We start from the raw sequence: 15645 nt of genomic DNA on the forward strand, positions 1-15645 counted from the left end.
CAGATTGAAATAGTTCCTTTTGATCGTAAGTTTGCTAGGGATGTTTGTCATGAAAGATGTTAGATATGTCAAATGCTTTTCTATGTCTATTGAGATGATTATGCAGTTTGTCTTTCATTCTGCTAACCTGATGTATTACATTAATTGATTTTCAGATGATAAGCCAATCTTGCATTCCTGGTACAAAGCCTACTTGTTTATGGTCCGTATTTCCTTTTATATGTCACTAGATTTGGTTTGCAATATTTTGTTGAGGGTTTTTACGTTATTCATAAAGAGATTTAAGTAAATCTCCCTATGAGATATTATCATGATATATATATATTTATATTTCCTCATGAGATATTCACATCCATAGGAGATATTGCAGTTTTCTTTCCTTGTGATGTCGGTCTGATTTTTGTATCAGGGTAATACTCATAGAATGAGTTGAGAAGGATTCTGCCCTCTTATATTTCTTGGAGGACTTGATAAAAGTTGGTATTGGTTCTTCTTTAAATGTTTAATAGACTGTACCAATGAAGTTGTCCATACTTGAACTCTTCTTTGTGGAAAGTTTAAAAATTACTAATTTAATCTCTTTATCTGTTACAGGTCCATTCAAATTTTACAGGATGATCCTGAGGTTAGAGAGAAAGTAGTTTGTCGACAGGTAATCCCAGAAATCACTTGTGGGGGCTATAGAAGGAGAAAAAATGAGTGTTAGTGAGTTGGTTATCACTGCAGTCTATTAGGGCTCAGTCTCTCTAGGAAATTTTGGAAGAGAGAATAAAAAAAATTCCAGTATAATCATATCTAAGGCATGAGGACGCTGTAGAATTTATCCTGAAACTCCTATGTGTTATTTGCCAAACTCTTATGTGCTATTAATGCTAATGTTGGTGGCATTAATTTGGGGGTATTTCCAGCTTGTTCTTTAGAAGAGATTTGAGAAAGTCCTAAGGCTGGGAATTGACAGTGGATACCATTTGCAAGACTGGAAAGTGAAGGACAGAAGGGATATGGACCGTGCACCAATGATGTCTGCTCTATGCTCCAAGGCACAGTGTTTATGACTATACCACAGTTTCATTACATTCTGATTTTCAATATAAATTGTTATCTACAAGTCTATTGCCACCAAACTATATGTTTCTTGAATGTTTTAAGTTTTGTGTCTTAAACATTTCTCATACCTAATACCTTCTTTCTATTTCTATTTCTTTTTCTTTCTTTCTTTCTTTTTTTTTTTTTTTTTGAATTGGAGTCTCACTCTGTTGCCCAGGCTGGATGCAGTGGCACAATCTCAGCTCACTGCAGCCTCTGCCTCCTGGGTTCGAGCAATTTTCCTGCCTCAGCCTCCCGAGTAGCTGGGACTACAGGCATGCACTGCCACACCTGGGTAATTTCTTGTATTTTTAGTAGAGATGGGGTTTCACCATGTTGGCCAGGATGGTCTTGATATCCTGACCTTGTGATCCGACTGCCTGGGCTTCCCAAAGTGCTGGGATTACAGGTGTGAGCCACCGCACCCAGACCTTCTTTCTATTTCTAAGGCTACTGTACTAGGTATGGCTCACACAATAATCTTGACTGGGTGATTACATTAGCCTACCAACTTTTATTTCCTTTTCACTTCTCAGATTCAGAGGAGAATACATAGACCTCACTCTGCCAATAGAACAGTATCAAAGAATTTTCCAGTGATGTCTTTTTAACTGCTGTATGGGGCACAGTCTACCTATAGCAGATCATGTCTTCAAAGCCAACCTCCTCATTTCTGTAAAACAATATTATTTTCAGTTTCAAAATTCTATAATCATTTTCCCACCCCTGTGCTCAAAATATTTGAAGCCTTCTAATCAGTACTGCATGCATAGCCCTTTATGATCTGGTCCCTGCCTGTCTGTCTAGCTCATTTTGGTCTTTCCTCCATGTACCTACCCCCAATAATACTGAGCCACTTATAATCCTTATAACATTAGCAACTTTTAATCACTTTTCTTTGTCTTTTAATACAGATGACCTTTTGCTCAAATAAAAATTTTTAATGCCAATTTAATACCAATTAACTAAGATGTGATTTTAGTTTGCATATTTGCCCATACACTAGACTTAGCTTCTTGAAGATAGAAACTATGGTCTTTTAATAATATTACTATTCCCTGTACCAAGTGTAGGCCTGACACATGGTAAATTATCAATAAAATACATGAAAATACTAAAGGCATATACTTACTTTATTTGTATTTGCTACAACTACAGTACCTAGCATGGCAGTTTACACACACACACACACACACACACACACACACACGATGTGTTAAGCTGATATTTATTATTTCCTGAAGTATTATCATAATTCTCTAGTTTCTCTAAAAGTCGGAGAGGGTAAAGAGTACAAGGGAAAAGAGTAATTGGAAAGATACAACCTTTCAAAAGAACAAAATGTATCTTGTGTTCAGACTAAGTTCTGCTCTTTCCTATCTATGTGAACCATAGTACCAGAGTACCAGAGTAAGGTACTTACACCCTCTAAAATTCAGTTTCCACTTAAAGAAAGAGATAATCTGGATGGGCGCGGTGGCACATGCCTGTAATCCCAGCACTTTGGGAGGCCGAGGCAGACAGATCACTTGAGGCTAGGAGTTCGAGACCAGCCTGGACAACATGGCAAAATCCCATCTCCACTAATATACAAAAATTAGCCAGAGTTGTGGCGCACACCTGTGGTCCCAGCTACTTGGGAGGCTGAGGCAGGAGATTTGCTTGGACCCAAGAGGCAGAGGTTGAAGTGAGCCAAGATCATGAAGCTGCACTCCAGCCTGGGCAACAGAGTAAGACTCTGTCTCAAGAAACAAAACAAAACAAAACAAAAATAGAAAGAAAAGAAAATGAGATGAATCTATTTTCTAGAGGTATGATTGTAGGTACCAAAAAAAGGGGGGGGGGGTGGATATACTTAGTGGTCCTTCTTCAATTTGGGTAGCAACGTATTCCATATTTGGGTGTGTTACTCCAGCCCATTTACTAAGTGACCCAAAAAGCTGCTTGTTTCAAGTGGAGCTCAGGTTAAGAGAGGGCTCTGCAACAGGTCCAGGTTGCTGTGTAAACTGCTCTGCCTTTTTGACCATATAACCCAGCAGGGCCAATGGTGCTTGACATGTCGGTGATAGCTAGGGATGCTTTTTCGAGGCTTTGGCAGGTCTTCATGGGTTAATTGCAGTGCAGGCCCTTGGGATATTGAAGCAAGGTTCTGCCCTCCTCTAGAGATAACTGCTGTCCTTTTGAGCAACAGATTTCCCCTGCTACTGGACTTTATTAGAGAGTGAACACTTAACCATGGGTCCACCATGTTACCATGTAACCAGAGTTGTCCATCATTAATTGGGTTTAATCTGACAAACCAAATCATAAAGTTGGTCGTGCATAGTAGCACTCCATCATCAAATGAAAGTACTATATATGTGATTTGGCACTGAAGGCACAGATAAGTTAGATGAAGTGGCTCAATTGCTCAGGGTCCCCATTCCTGCCATACTATTTTCTCTCTCCTTTACATTGACTATTATATGTACAAGGCTTTGTACATTATAGGCATACATATGACTTCTCTTGTCTTTCATAAACTTATAAGAGGAGTTCAATGACAGAAAGCAAGTATAGTTGATGTAAGTTACTTTGGAAGTCATTTAATATAATTTTGAGGCCCGCAAAGTTGAAGTAGTCTCTGTAACCCAAAAAGAGTCTTGATATCAGATCCTCCATAGAAAAACAAAATAAAAAACAAGTTAACTATTTTTTGTACTATAAACCTAAGTGTTTGTCTTATGAAAAAAAAGAGAGAGTAAAACAAATCTGATAGGATGAATACATTATTAAATTTCTTTTGTTTGTCAGAAATTTTATAGATCATAACAAGTTAAATATTAAATCAGAATTATTTTTATATAACCCTCAAAAATTATTTATGTGTAGTACACCAGATATTATGGAGTTGACTATGGAATTTCACTAATGAATGATATGTGGTCAGAGACTAGAATCCTGTGATTCTGAAATGGTTGATTCATCATGAAATGAGAACAAGTCAAAAATTATCTGGAAAATCATGTGAAATATCTTATCTGTCCTCTGAGATACAAGGAACTGGTCTTATACTAGGAAACTTCTTTCCTTCTGCCTTTAGGTAATGTTACCCTCCATCAAGGATTTCCTTACTTTCCTATGCTTTTAGTAGGGAGGACATTTTCTAGGGCAGAAATATAAAGGTCAATATTCATGAAGCATGTTATTGGTAAACTAAACTGGCATTCCTTGGAAGTAAAATATAATCTCTGTGAAGTTCGTGAAATGTTTCAGAAAACTTTTTGGTGATTTTCTTGTCAGACACTAAGTATTTTATTGAATATGTGAGATCCCTAAACAAATTTCCAAGAAAAAAACCAAACAACCCCACTGAAAAAGTGGGCAAAGCGTATGAATAGACACTTCCCAAAAGAAGACATACATGTGGCCAATAATCCTATGAAAAAAAAAAATATCGACATTACTGATCATTAGAGAAATGCACATCAAAACCACATTGGAGAAATGCAAATCCAAACCACCATTTCACACCAGTTAGAACGGCTATTATTACAAGGACAAAAAGAAACAGATGCTGGCAAGGTTATGGAGAAAAAGTAATGCTTATACACTGTTGGTGGGAGTATAAATTAGTTCAATTATTGTGGAAGACAGTGTGGTGATTCTTCAAAGACCTAATGACAGAAATACGATTTCACCCACCAATCCCAGTACTGAGTATATATCCAAAGGAATATAAGTCATTCTGTTATAAAGACACATGCACTTGGATGTTCACTGCAGCACTATTCACAATAGCAAAGACACGGGATCAATCTAAATGTCCATCAACGATAGATCAAATAATGAAAATGTGAAACATACATCATGGAATACTATGCAGCCATAAAAAAAGAATGAGCTCATATCCTCTGCAGAGACATGGATGGAGCTGGAGGCCATTATCCTTAGCAAACTAATGCAGGAACAGAAAACCAAATTCACATGTTCTCACTTATAAGTGGGAGCTAAATGATAAGAACACATGGACACATAGAGGACAACAGACACTGGGGTCTGTCGGAGGGTGGAGGGTAGGAGAAGGGCGAGCATCAGAAAAAATAACTAATGGGTTCTATGCCTAATACCTGGGTGATAAAATAATCTGTACAATAAGCCTCCATGACACAAGTTTACCTATGTAACAAACTTGCACATATACCTCTAAACTTAAAATAATAGATTAAAACAGAAAAATAATGAAGAAATTTGCTTAGAAAATTATTTTTTTAAGTTAATATTCTTTCTTTATGATTATTCTTTAAGCTCTAGGGTACATGTGCATGACATGCAGGTTTGTTACATATGTATACATGTGCCATGTTGGTGTGCTGCACCCATTAACTTGTCACTTACATTAGGTATATCTCCTAATGCTATCCCTCCCCCCTCCCCCAACCTCATGACAGGCCCCAGTGTGTGATGTTCCCCTTCCTGTGTCCTAGTGCTCTCATTGTTCAATTCCCAACTGTGAGTGAGAACATGTGGCGTTTGGTTTTTTGTCCTTGCGATAGTTTGCTGAGAATGATGGATTCCAGCTTCATCCATGTCCCTACAAAGGACACGAACTCATCCTTTGAATGGCTGCATAGTATTCTGTGGTGCATGTGTACCACATTTTCTTAATCCAGTCTATCACTGATGGACATTTGGGTTCGTTCCAAGTCTTTGCTATTATGAATAGTGCCGCAATGAACATACATGTGCATGTGTCTTTATAGCAGCATGATTTATAATCCTTTGGGCATATATCCAGTAATGGGATGACTGGATCAAATGGTATTTCTAGTTCTAGATCCTTGAGGAATTGCCACACTGTCTTCCACAATGATTTAACTAGTTTACAGTCCCACCAACAGTGTAAAAGTGTTCCTATTACTCCAAATCCTCTCTGGCACCTGTTGTTTCATGACTTTTTAATGATTGCCATGCTAACTGGTGTGAGATGGTATCTCATGGTGGTTTTGATTTGCATTTCTCTGATGGCGAGTGATGATGAACATTTTTTCATGTGTCTGTTGGCTGCATAAATGTCTTCTTTTGAGAAGTGTCTGTTCATATCCTTCACCCACTTTTTTGATGTAGTTGTTTGTTTTTTCTTGTAAGTTTGTTATGTTCTTTGTAGAGTCTCACTCCTGTGTCCCCTTTGAAATGTAAGACAGAGAGGATACAAACGTGAATTTCTGCAAATTCTGCAGATTTACTCTATTATTCCTAGTTTTTTATCATCAGCTATGTGATAACACTATAACATTTCTTTTGTTTATTACTATTTGGACTCTTTTTACTCTACAAGTGGAAAAAAGGAAATGGCAAATATATGTCTTAATTCTTTGTAATTGCTTTTTAATCCTTAGGTATACAATTCTTTAATGAAAGCTTTTTTATATGAAAATATGAGAAAGCTGGATACAAGAAAGGTATTCTTAGTATTTATTATTTACAGAACGTCTTTATATTTCAGGATGATAAAATGAAATATAACTTGAACCTTTCCTTAGGTTTAATATATGTAAAACAACAGCGGCAATCACACCCTTTTATTCTTTTGTCCCATTCAAGGAGGAGGGGCATTGTGGAGGGACTTCTCTGTAGATGTTGGGCAGATCTGTGAGTGATCTATCCGTATGGTTCCTTTTTGGTAACATGTTGCCACTTCTGTTATGTTATCTTCTTGTTTATTAACTATATTCAGTGAGCTTTGATAACAAAAATGTAGGCGATAAGGAGAAGAAATTTCCATGGTAATAATGTTTACATAAATATCTCAGCTTGTACGCTGCCTGTTGTCTATTGAATGTGTTTTCCATGCTCTCTTTAGATTGTTCCTTAGGTGGGAGTTGAATAAGTTCTAAAGTTGTTATTATGTATGCATTGATGTATACATGAAGCTATTAACACAAAAATCTTTGACAGAACAAGCTTGTAATGACTTCCCTAAAGCTGTCATTTTGAGCTGTCTCTGATTTTCCTCTTTCCTTTTGGTTGAACAAATCTTTTTAGGAAGAGGGTGTAACATAAATAGAGTTGGAAAACATTTATATTTTGCCCCTGTGTAGGTTCATAGCAGCCAAACTACTTCATTTTAAAAATGTGAAAAAAAGAATGTTTCTCACTAAGAATATATGCCAAGTTTACACCATCATCACATATTTTACGGCTGATTTATAAACCTCTCAAAAAGGATGAAAATGTTGACACATTAGTAACTCTAGTAGAATGAGTTCTATATACTTCAAGAAAAACTCCAGAAAAGAAATAAAATGGACAATGACAATCTAAAGAGAAGGAACTTTCTTAATAAAAGTAGAAGATATTTGGTTTTACATAAAGACTTTTATTTTTCATATTTTTTTCAGTAAAATATAACTATGATTATTTTAACAATGAGTATTTACTGTCATTTTATTTTTCCTTACTCATTCAATATTAAATTTATTGAATTCAATTATTAGTTGAAATTATTCAATTTTCTTTATTCAATATTATTCTAACATTTTAATGCTGATCAAACAAGTAAGGAATATTTTTATGCCATTTAACATATTTCTTCTTTTTTATTTTATTTTATTTTTTAAGTTCCGGGGTACATGTGTAGGATGTGCAGGTTTGTTACATAGGTAAATGTGTGCCACGGTGGTTTGCTGTGCCTATCAACCCATTATCTAGGTATTAACATGGCAAACATTAGCTCTTTTTCCCAATGCTCTTCCTCACCTCCCTCCCCCAATAGGCCCCAGTGTGTGTTGTTTCCCTCCCTATGTCCATGTGTTTTCATAGTTCAGCTTCCACTTATAGGTGAGAACATGCCATGCTTAGTTTTTGTGCCTGCGTTAGTTTGCTGAGAATAATGGCTTCCAGCTTCATCCATGCCCCTGAAAAGGACATTGGAATAGTCTGCTTTCATGCTGTTGATAAAGACACATCTGAGACCAGACAATTTACAAAAGAAAGAGCTTCAATTGGAGTCACAGTTCTTTGTGACTGGGAAGGCCTTAGAATCATGGCAGAAGGCAAGGAGGAGCAAGTCACATCTTACAAGAATGGCAACAGGCAAAGAGAGAGAATGAGCTTGTGCAGGGGAACTCCTCTTTTTAAAACCACCAAATCTCATGAGACTTATTCACTATCACAAGAACAGTATGGGAAAGACCTTCCCCCATGATTCAATTACCTCCCACTGGGTACCTCCCACAACATGTGGGAATTCAAGATGAGATTTGGGCGGGACACAGCCAAACCATATCAGACATGATCGTGTTCATTTTTATGACTGCATAGTATTCCATGGCATATATGTATCACATTTTCTTTATCCAGTCTATCATCTTTCTTGTTTTGAAGTTGTTTATGTATTAAATTTAAATCTTGTAAATCTTATAAGAAACTTAAACAAATTTAACAAAAAACAAACAAAAAAAAAAACATAAAACGTGGACAAAGGACCTGAAAAGACACCTGCCAAAAGAAAACATACATGTAGCCAATAATCTTATGAAAAGGCCTCAAAATAACTTATTATTAGAAAATTACTAATCAAAACCACAAAGAGATACCATCTCACACTAGTCAGAATAACTACTATTAAAAAGTCAAAAAATAATAGATGTATAAACTGAGGAAACTGGTACAAATTTAAGTTAAAAAAATATAAGTACATGTAATAATACAGATGCAGACATAGAAGGATATTAAATAATTGAAATATCTACCAGTCACTGATGTGAAACATGCTGGAGTGTTTGCAGAATCATCATATGCATGTTTACAATACAAATTCTTTTGAACCCGGTCTAAGAATTAAGGGGTTTCTCAGCGACTTTGAGACTTCAAGATAGTGGATGAGGGAGAATTCTTATAAGGATAAAATATTTGCAAAACTTGTGTTTTGAGTCTTATCCTCTTCTGCATCCCAGTAGTGATATAATTTCTTGCCCTACTTCATCAAACCCATGTTGGAAGTCTTCCACAGAGTTCTAAGGAAATTTTATATGTGACCCTCTACAATGAGAAGGAATGCAAACTGTTCTAACTCCACCAACACACATCTATAATAAAGAGAGGCTGACTAACAGCACTTTTAACTGATCTGATCCAGTACTGGTCTGTGAGAATGACTTGCCAGCCTAGACTTTTGTGAAGCAAGGATGAATGGGTAGCTGTTTACTAAGATGAGGACTACCAGGAGTAGAATGTGTACATGGCCATCTTAGGTCTTGTCTGACTGAGCTGCCCAGAGAAGAGCCTCCAGTAAGAAGAAACAGAAAGTTAAACACCTAGTGACTGAGAAGTTAGTACCAAGTGACCACCCTGATCATCTGTGGGAGTCAAGGAAGCTGCTGGAGGAAAATGTTTCCCAGAATTTATGAAAGCATGTCCATGTGAAGTCAAACAATGTGGGCTTACTAATTTTTTTAGAGTGCTTTTGTAGGTTAACACTCTGCACTGCAATTAAGAAAATTAAAAGGATCAATTTGGAGAACAGTCGGTAAACTTTGCATCAAGAGGTGTTTCATCTATAGCTTTATTGCCAGAGAGGTCTAAATTCAAGTCTAGCTCTACCAATGACTAGAATGAGTAATTTTAGACAAATTAATTAACTTCTTCAAACTACAGCTTCATCATCTATTTTGTAAAGGGGATAATAATGCTATCTAACTCCCAGAGTTAGAGTGAGGATTAAGTGAGATAATGAATGTAAAACATTTAATCCAGAACCTTGTAAGTAGTAAATGCTCAGTAAATCTTAATTACATTATTATCATTATATTTCTTGTCATACAGAGCAAAACACCTGGGACAATCAGTGTGGCTGTAAGAAGGCTGGGCAAATGTTTCTGAGGATCTTTCCCCATCTACATTTTGGAGATACAGATGAACTCATCATTCTGAAAGTCGCCATGTAAGCGAAAGTCATTTAAAAAATCAAATTTCCAAGGTTTTTGAAGAAATTAAAAATGCATTTTAAAATTAAAATTCTCATGTTTTCTGCAAATTGTGAACTAGGAAAAAACAATAACACTAAAAAACCCTGGCATCTCTAGGAAGGTCAGCAGTAAATGGAAATTCCACAAAAATTATCTATGTCCCCACTGGGAGTATGCCACCCAAAACAACATTTGTTACTTATTCTCAGGACAATTTGTAGTATGCTCAAAAATGACACAGGGACTCTCTTGTTCTCTTCTATATGATGCTAGGAGGGATGTGAAGTTCATCACCTCTTCATTTGAACTCTTTTCCTGCCAATGTCACAAACAGTGTCAACAGCAGGAAGCTCACAAATGTTGTTAGTAATCAAAAAGCAACTTTATTCCAAGGCACATGTGTAGCATGTATATAAGAAGAAATGTTTTTATCATGTGAACACTTAGACTATAGCATACCATTTAAAAAATTAAATTAAGAATATGGGCATTCTTCTATTCACTGGACAGTCAGTGGCCTGCAGTGAGTCTGTAAGATTATACGTTGTAGATGCATGGCTTTGAATCCTATGGATTTGAATTTACTGAGCTCTCCTGCTCTTTTCATATATAAATATTTGGTTTGGCAAATCTGATATCCTTTACTACCAATCCCTGTGATTCATTTTCTACAACTATATGGTGCGAGACCCCTGCAAGCAGGCTGATATCAGCTTCCTGCTGCTTTGTCCACCTGTTTAGAATTTACATCCAAAATTAGTCTAAAACATACCATTTTTTCCCTGGAGAATAGGGAGTTAATATATTTACAAATTCCAGATGAACTAGATACATTCTGAGGGCTTTACAATTTTGTATTTTGCAAACTACTCTTTGATGAAGCTGGCAATCTCTATTTTTCAGAGTAAAATCAAAACAGAGCCCCCTCCCAAAATAAAACCCAAACAAAACAATACAAAAAAGAATTCCTTCTATGCACATTTTGTGAAATTTTCTCCCCTCTAACCATGCATTCAATATGCCAGAACCAGTCACAAATGATTATATGCATTTTAGGTTAGATTTTTCTTAATAAAAACAGACAGAATTTATTTTTCATGGGAATTATGCAATTTTTCTGAAGTGCTGGGCTACCTGATTCCTCAGGCAACTCTTCATATATCACAGCTCAAAGCTTAACTTCCTTCTTCCTTCATACTAGTAAATTGCATTAGCATAGATTACTTTGCAGTGAACATTGTATGGACTTATTTAATCAATGTCAGCAGAGTTTTCATGCTTGTAAACTTATTCATAAGTTTCTCTTTTCCGTTTCTTAAAATATTTTGGATTGAGAGGCACAAATAGGGGTGAGGTGGTAAAGAGCTTCTTTAATTTAACATGCTCCTGCTAGAAGACTCCAGCTTCTGAAGAGAATTCTGAAGAACAGATGTTTAGCTTCCAAAGCGAAAAACATCCATCTGTTTCTTAAATGTCAAAACAATAATAGTAAAGTTACGGCATGCACATGTGCAGGTTTGAGTAGGTGTTCTAAAGCCATATAACTGGGCCTTATTTGTGGACACTGAGAAATCCACCACAACAGCACACACATTATCTTGCCTGTGCACACATGCAGTTGAGGGAGAAGGAAAGAAAAAAGAAACCATATCAAACAGGCAGAAATTACACTATTTATGGCATAAGAATTTAGTTGTTAGCTTGGTTAATAAAGGTTTGTGATGTAAGCATGACTATCTCTTTAAATATTCTGCTGGGGTTTCTTTCCATTACTCTATTTTAGACTTACCTGGATTCATTTAGTCACAGTTTCCTATCTCTCCATCAGCACATATTTTGGTTTCTGTAACCTGCGGATCAGTTTGTTTTCTTCCAAATGCCTGCGTTTATGGAATATGGTCAGGAACTGATAGAGTCCAGAATAAACTAGGTTGATTATTTCTTCCTGTTCAGTCAGTACACAAGCTAGCAGGAAGGAAATCCTACCTTTTTTTCTCCTTCAGAAATAATGTTTTCACTGTGATATAAGAGGGAACAGATTTTAAAAAGGGGTTAGCTAGAGTGTCAATATTTTCTATACAGAATGGTAAACATTTTAATGTAATTAAATATTAGGATTAATTTGTTAATCCTTATATTTTCCCTTGTCCATTCAAGAGATGTATCTCTAATTAAATTTCCCTTTGGCCATACTAATAAAAAGAATATCATCTAGAACTCTAGCCATAGTCGGCATGTGTGTGCAGTAGCGATAAGGCTGGGTAATTGCAGGATTAATAATTGGCTTTTTATTGAGGCTGAAAGCTATGCACTGTATAGAAATTCACTGAATAACTTGAAATCACATCTATAGACTCTCTGCTTTGTGCTATTTGCTTTGGACTGCTTCTTCTAATAAGTCCCTTTTCCCTTTTATTTTGTGTTCTGACTTTCGCAAGCAGGGTAACAATCGTGCTACGGCTACTCAATTGTTTTCAGGTCATTTTCTTATTATTGGTTTTACATAATCCCCGTAAGCAAGAAGTGCAATTTAAACTGCAACAGTAGTTTTATGATAAAAAAAAAAAATACTGACTTTTAATATCTCCAACTTAGTTTTCTTATTTACAGCACAGACTACAGGATAATTGTTAATATGGCTGTGGATACTCATATCCCTCAAATCTTGCAGAGACGCAAAATTATCTTATGATAATACACAGAGTTTGTTGTTATACTACCACCATATACAAAAGTATAATTTTGTATCTTTTCCTTGATGGGATTGAGGTGGAGGTGGTGGTAAGGGGTTTTATGATGAACCTGAGCATTGATCTGGCATCCAAGCAAGATCATCATCATCTATTCCTGTCACCTTCTTTAATAGGGAAGCAACACATTTATGGCCTAGTACAAATTCTTTCTCAGAAGACCCACTGACCCAATCATCAGTCAGGTCACCTGATAGCAATATTAGAGCATGTTGGAAACAATCTCAACGCAGAGCAGTAGAGAGAATGCCCCCTTGAATTGATGTTATTTGTTATGGCTTGGGCATGATATTCTTCAAATACTAGAACCAATAAAAAATAAACATATGTGGCCGGGCGCGGTGGCTCAAGCCTGTAATCCCAGCACTTTGGGAGGCCGAGACGGGCGGATCACGAGGTCAGGAGATGGAGACCATCCTGGCTAACACGGTGAAACCCCGTCTCTACTAAAAAAATACAAAAATCTAGCCGGGCGAGGTGGCGGGCGCCTGTAGTCCCAGCTACTCGGGAGGCTGAGGCAGGAGAATGGCGTAAACCCGGGAGGCGGAGCTTGCAGTGAGCTGAGATCCGGCCACTGCACTCCAGCCTGGGCGACAGAGCGAGACTCCGTCTCAAAAAAAAAAAAAAAAAAAACAAAAAAACAAAAAAAACATATGTTTGGTCTATGCTGCTGACTTGTGCTAGGGAGTTAGGGAATCTGCCACTCATTTCATCTCTTACTCTGTGAATCTACAAAGATATGAGGTACCCATGGAATGATTTTTAGTGCACTCTACTTCTGCTTTGGGTGACAGAGGTTTCTACATTCTGCTTAACAGCTCATTCTCTTTACTCCAGTATTTATAATCCAATTGTCTGGAAAAAATAGGTAATGTGGTTAGGGCAAAAGCAAATTCTCCAGAGACTCCTAAAGCCTACAAAATACTATTTTTTTTTTTTTTTTTTTTTTTTTGCTCACAAAATGACTAAAGTGTGGTAATTTGTGGAGAAGAAAACCTGATTATTGCAAGTTAAAAAGGTAGGCTATATCTGTCAGAATTAATTACCAGGTCTAACCAACTAAGTCCGTCTTTCACCTGTTAAGTTGTAGCCACTGCCTATTCCTTTTCTTATGGTGATTCAAGTCATAAAGCTTTAGGACATACAATTTTCTGCAGGCTCTGCTTTTGCTAATATTTGTAGAGCCCTAAAATACTGAATGAGTGCCTGGAGGACTTTAGGTATGTTATTATTCTTATTTTGGGCAGCTTAATCATTTAATATTCCTTTGCTATCTCCATATATTAATATTTATTAGCATTATCTAGTTAGAGCTTTATTTCATACTTGGGGGATACATTTCCTAGCATCATTTACATAGTTAGTGCTCATGATTTCCAATGCACTTAGCAAAAGAAAAGATTAATCTCTGAAAGTAAAATGTAAACTAAGTGCAGTTAAAAATGAGGTGCTGGAATTCAAGGGCAAGTGAAGTACATGTGGTTCTTTCAAACGACAGATTTCAAAAGTTTGTTTTTATGCATTTCACTTTGACTGTAGTTTTACTTTTAAAAATCCTGTTTGAATCCTTTATTTAAGAGTAACGTAGAAGTTTATTTTGTTTTTGTAATCTTTTCTCATGGTTTGCTCTAATGAATGAAAATGGTCTTCAGAAATTATTTGCTATACATTTCCATAAAGAATTCAATTTATCCTGCACTATATGTCCATTAACTATTACTGTCTTCAATCTGTCAGCCCTTCAACAACCTTTTTTTTAAATTGGTAAGCAAAGCTTGTGAAAACATCTTATTGACTCTTACTATTCAGCATGTTAATTCAACTGTTTTCTGAAAAACTAATAAAATCTAAATGCTGAATGAAAATAGAACTTTTATAATTCAGTAAGAGTGAAATGTATCAAATCTCAAAGTTTTTTAAAGAGGAAAGTACAGAAGATTTTTATTAATATAAAAGTTTACAGATGATCCGTGCAGGGGGAGGGAAAAGGATATTTTGCAATTATAGTTCTTTTGGAAACAGGAAGAAATGACTTTGAAAGACCTGCATTATTAAGGGAGGGAGATATTTTTTTAAAAGTGAAACTGCGGTATTATGGATCTCTAGAAGTATATCCAGATCATGTGTTTCTTGAAGGCAAAACTAAGAAATCTGTTTTTGTTGGAGCATTTAATTCTATAGGTAGAATTTGTAGATGGAGTTGCAGACTGATTGGAATACTATAAGCACACACGTGCATGCACACACAAGCACACATTTGTGTGGGATGGTGGAGATGACAGTGGGACTGGTGTTCTTCATTGCTTTTGAACTCATTTCCTGCCCAGAACAATGGCTGTTTCTGAAATTTCCAAAGGAGCTGGAGGCAGTTAAGGAAGTAATGCCTCTCATGGCTGTCTGACAATTTAAAATTTAGGTGATTTACACATGCATAACTGCATCTTGTTTAGGTGTGCCATATACTTATAACTAATACATGCAAATACACACACACACACACACACACAGCCCCTCGGTGATCAAAAATAATCAAACAACAACCAAAACAACAAACATAAACACAAGCCAGCCACAATGGGTCAACATATTTTTTTACCTTAGTTGACTAGAGTTTGGATAATGATACCAATGGCATTAAAGTCTTGATGTCTGCTTTCATTCTAGTCATGCTGCTTGGGCATGGAAAAAAACTGTGTTGCACAAGCTTTGCAGTTTGCCATTGGTCTCTTTCACATATTACTAGAGTGGTATGATCTACCAACATTACTGAGGAAAATTATTCTAAGTCAAGGGCAGTCTGTGACTCAATATATATGAACATCACCACTCAAAAATGTAATACACTGAATGGAGAAAGGGTC

General features: G+C 36.3%; 1 long non-coding RNA gene across 1 annotated transcript in view; it reads right to left on the reverse strand.

Annotated features, from left to right (window-relative positions):
- Positions 1 to 592: 592 nt before the first annotated feature.
- LOC115892238 overlaps positions 593 to 15645 on the reverse strand; it is a 47539-nt gene continuing 32486 nt past the window's right edge. Inside the window, exon 3 of the long non-coding RNA XR_004052129.1 lies at positions 593 to 678. This is a non-coding gene — a long non-coding RNA (uncharacterized LOC115892238). The remainder of the gene's footprint in view (positions 679 to 15645) is intronic.

The sequence above is a fragment of the Rhinopithecus roxellana genome, chromosome 12 (assembly GCF_007565055.1).
Source record: "Rhinopithecus roxellana isolate Shanxi Qingling chromosome 12, ASM756505v1, whole genome shotgun sequence".
Classification (NCBI taxonomy): Eukaryota; Metazoa; Chordata; class Mammalia; order Primates; family Cercopithecidae; genus Rhinopithecus; species Rhinopithecus roxellana.